Genomic DNA, 5040 nt, shown 5'->3' on the forward strand with positions numbered 1-5040 from the left:
GTGAGTAGGCAATGGGGCTGAAAATTTGAGCTTATTTCCCAGGAATTGGTCCCCTTGCTATAGGGAAACTGTTTATAATTGTGCCTTGGCATTGATGGAAACTTTAAAACAAACATTCCATGCTGCCTTCCAGTACTGTTATTTAATAAGTCACTTTGGTTGGAGCCTGAGGGAATCACTAGACATCTTCAGAGTCCTTGCATATGCTGTTTTTAAGAAATAAAATTTACAATCTGTCCTTAGCAAAGAGACTGAATTGGAGGCAGGCTGGAAGGTGAGGTAGAAGCAAATGTATAGGAGTTTGAGAAGTGGAGAACTCTGAGGGTTCTATTAAACAGTGAGAACAACGTCATTAAGAATAAGAGTTTCAATCTTGTAAACCTTGCAGAGTATATGCAACTAGAGAGCAGGGATGGAGATGTGATCTCTTACTTGTGTAGCATCTAACAGCTCTTTCTAGTCGTGAAGTCTGACAGATATTGTATAGACTATATATTCAATAAATGCAGACCAGTTTCTACATACTCATTGCTACTTTCTTCAGTTGTAGACTAATTTGTTTGTTAGTAATCTTTACTTTTTCTTTGCAGTACAAACTGCTAAAATTGTAAGAGGTGAAGATATGGGTAAGTTAACCATTAAATCTTCTTCATCTAAATCCCTCTTATGTTGATCATCAAACACATCCTAATGTGAAATCTTTGTAACATGCATTTGGCATATACTTAGTCTCAGGTTAACATTTAAGTTCACAATTTGAAGCTTGAAGTTGATGAACAGAAATACAATTTAAAATCATAAGTTGGTCAATGATTTGTTCTTCTGGAAAAAATGTTAAGTCTGTAGTTTCGCACATGTTGTTTTTCCAGATCAGCAATTTTTGCATATTCTAAGTGCAAGGTACTTGCACTTATTTAATACATTTTCCCACCTCAGTGAACACAGTTACACAGCTAAGAGTTTAGAAGTATAAACGTTAAGTTTTAACAGTGGTTGTCCCTGCAGGGTAGATTTGGGGGTTTTCTGTTTCCTTATTTTTGCTTTTAAGTATTTTCTTAGTTTTCTGTAATAAGAAAATAATCTCTATTTTAAAACAAGAGGGAAGTTTTGGTTAGAACACGTAAATTTAAGAACTATCAGAAATATTCAGAGAATCTGATGGTCGCTCCAAGAGCCACATCTTCTCCTTCCCTCTAGACTTGCCCCTCATGAGCCCATTTCCATGTGGTTAGTATAGTCTAAGATGCAAATTTGATTGTGGCACTTCCCCACTTTGAGTTAATTCCCTCCAAAGGTACTTCAGTGTCACTGTTCATCCTTATTATCCCGTGTAAGTCGGTCACCTTTCAGTTCCAAGGGACAGAAGCCTCACAAAATAGCTTAAGCAAAAATAAGGAATCCGTTCACTCATGTAACTGAAAAATCCAGGCAGGGCTAGATCTAGGAGTTCCAAGACGGCATTATGTCTTGTCTTTCCTGGTTCTGCTTTTTTCACGTTGGTTTTATTTCTAGGCAGGCTTGGTCCACCTGAAGGAAACACAGCCATTGGTGTCTCCAGGCCCACTTGGTCCTTAGAACTCTAGATCCTGAAGAGAGGACTTGGATTGGTCTGGGTTGGGTCATGTGCTCTTCCATAGGGCCAGTCACCCTAGAATGGAATGAGGAGACTACAGAAGAGGAAGGAATGTTCCCCAAAGGAAGATATTTTAGGCAAACCATGACTGGGCTCCAGAAGCATCACTTCTGCAGGGGTGCATAATTGAGCAGCTTCTCGGTCAGGTCCATGTGGGCCAGCAGCATGCAGCACTGCAGGGAGTCCTACTGGGTGTACTCAGCTTGCAGCAGCCCCAGGCAGCCCTCCCACTTGTTGCTGGCGATCTTGCTACACGTGAAGCAGTGCACAGGTATGATCATGGCAACAGCACAGCATCTGGCTGGTCCCGTAGGCTGTCCCACCATGGAACTTGCTAAATATGTATTACTGAAGTAGACATGAGCTGTGAATCACATTAAATACTAAATTATGCTAAATTAAGTATCACTGGCCTTTGAATATAATGTTATAGTTTCACTTGATATTGGTGTATCTGATTAGCTAGGTAAAGGGGTCTTACCTTGGAGTCCACAGACCTCTAAGGGATTTGATAGAATTCAGAGGATATGTGAACTTGGATGGGAAAAACATTACTTTTTTTTCAATAGACTGTAACGGAAATTTAGTATTTCCTTTGATTATAAATCCATACAACAATGCAGAGCTGTTTTAGGCAGTAACGTGACTTCGTCACTAACAGAAATCAGGTCTTTTCATATCACATTACAGTTGCAGAGATCTCAATGTATTGTTCATGCTACTTCAATGTCATAGCAGTTATTAAACTCTCTGCTAGATCTGGTTATTAAATGAACATATATTACTGTATCACACACGTACATATTTTGATAACTTACACTTCAACATAATTGGTTTTGTAATGCTATGCATTTTATTTTCTGCACTTAAAAACATTATTCTGAGAAAGGATCCATGGCACAAAAAGCTGAAGTGATCTAGGTATTCACTTAAAACAAGATGAGACCAAAGTGTGATGATTTGACTCCAGAGAACCTTAGCCCACTCTACTCTTTCTAATGCCATGCTGAAATAGAGATGACGAGCCTTTGGACAATCCAAAAACTACAGACCTATCTATGTGTGATTTACTTTAGTTTCAGAGGGTCTCTGGACTAGGTTAGAAGAGTGGAATAAATGCATTTGGACCTACTCAAAAACTTATAACTAAATGCTGCAAACATTGGCTTAGGAGTTTGCTAAAGAAGACAAATTTGTTTCTTTGTGTGGTTATCTGCATAGGTATCTACCAGAATAGGATTTTGGTTATCAAAACTCTTCGGGCAGAAAATCTACAAACAACAAATGCTGGAGAGCGTGTGGAGAAAAGGGAACCCTCTTGCACTGTTGGTGGGAATGTAAATTGATACAGCCACTATGGAGAACAGTATGGAGGTTCCTTAAAAAACTAAAAATAGAATTACCATATGACCCAGCAATCCCACTACTGGGCTTTTACCCAAACAATAATTCAAAAAGACACATGCACCCCAATGTCCATTGCAGCACTGTTTACAATAGCCAGGTCATGGAAACAACCTAAATGGCCATCAACAGACGAATGGGTAAAGAAGATGTGGTACATATATACAATGGAATATTACTCAGCCATAAAAAGGAACAAAATTGGGTCATTTGTAGAGACGTGGATGGACCTAGAGACTGTCATACAGAGTGAAGTAAGTCAGAAAGAGAAAAACAAATATCGTATATTAACTCATATTTGTGGAATCTAGAAAAATGGTACAGATGAACCAGTTTGCAAGGCAGAAATAGAGACACAAATGTAGAGAACAAACGTATGGACACCAAGGGGGGAAAGCGGGGGCGGGGGTGGTGGTGGTGGGATGAATTGGGAGGTTGGGATTGACATATAGACACTAATATGATAAAATAGATAATAAGAACCTGTTGTATAAAAAATAAATAAAATTCAAAAAAACCTCCCCAGAAAACAAAAATAAAAACAAAACGAAACTCTTAGGGCATGCTCTGTAAGGTTGTGAGATACCTTCTAATAATGTTTGGGGACAAGGACCCGTCAAAGAGGTAAACTCTTCATCAGAATTGTTCTCTAGGAATTTCTCTGGTTTACTTGGTCTTGGTTCCCAATAGGAAGCAGATGATTCTTAAATTAAGATACTTCGAGGAGATACTAACAAAGATGTGGGGTGTAGGGGAGCCACAAGAGGAGGCACAATAGCTTCAACAACTCCAGGCCAGTATCAGCAGAGCTGACATCACCCCTTGGCCAGAAGGGAAGAGAACAGGAAGTGGCAACTTGAAGGAAAGGAGTGAAGAGAAGTTTAGAGGAAGTGGTAACCTTTGACTATTGAGGGAGCCCATAGTGGGAGAGCAGAGAAGAGGTTACCCTGACCATCCTCAGATCTCCAGCTAGGACACTCCTTAGCCACACCCACCCAGAAGCCAGGAGGCGAGGCAGCCCACTGCTGTGGTCCGCTCATAAGTCTCTTGAGGGGAGAGAGCAGAGTGGAACTGGAAAGGCAGAGATATCCAGCACATTTGGCAAATCCCTACCATAGCACTTTTCACCACTATCTGATGGTCCAAGCGGGCAAAACTTTTTTTTTTTTTTTTTTTGTGGTACGCGGGCCTCTCACTGTCGTGGCCTCTCCCATTGCAGAGCACAGGCTCCGAACGCGCAGGCTCAGCAGCCATGGCTCACGGACCCAGCCGCTCTGTGGCATGCGGGACCCTCCCGGACCGGGGCACGAACCCGTGTCCCCTGCATCGGCAGGCAGACTCTCAACCACTGCGCAACCAGGGAAGCCCCGCAAAACTTTTTATAAAATTCATGGCTACACCTAAAATTCTGGCACGCTGTGTTTGGTATTACTGAACAAATGGACAAAGAACTGAAATACTGCAAAACAAAGAGTAAAAGGAAACTACTACATACAAGTAGGAACTAAATATTTACTTCCAGACAGAATGGATATTTAAAATGTTATGGAAACACTAGAGCATGATTCAGCAATAAATCCTATTCTGTAGATCAGACAGATATGTCACAGCTTTATAATACAGTTAAGTACAACTGTTCCTTATTTGTGGATTCTGTATTTGTAAATTTGCCTGTTGTTTAAAACTTCTGTGGTGCTTTCACAATCATGCATAGAGGTGAAAAATTTGACTTGCCCAATGCATATGTTCGCAGTTGAGGGTGACAAGTTGACATGCTGTGTCCTTGGTTCAGCTCTCTTAAACAAGCATCCTTTGCTCTATTTAGTGCATTGTTTTTTGCATTTTTGTGTTTTACTGGTGATTTTACTGTTTAAAATGGTCCCCAAATGTAGTGCTGAAATGCTGTCTAGTGTTCCTAAGTACTAGAAGGCTGTAATAGACCATATGGAGAAAGCACGTGTGTTAGATAAGCTTGGGTCCGGCATGAAGTTATGGTGCTGTTG

At 40.6% G+C, this 5040-nt stretch overlaps 1 pseudogene; it reads right to left on the reverse strand.

The window, feature by feature from the left end:
• Positions 1-1737: 1737 nt before the first annotated feature.
• On the reverse strand, positions 1738-1914 carry LOC114890184 (annotated as a pseudogene).
• Positions 1915-5040: the final 3126 nt, after the last annotated feature.

This window comes from Monodon monoceros, unplaced genomic scaffold (assembly GCF_005190385.1).
Source record: "Monodon monoceros isolate NGI ecotype Baffin Bay Population unplaced genomic scaffold, NGI_Narwhal_1 Super_Scaffold_11, whole genome shotgun sequence".
Lineage (NCBI taxonomy): Eukaryota > Metazoa > Chordata > Mammalia > Artiodactyla > Monodontidae > Monodon > Monodon monoceros.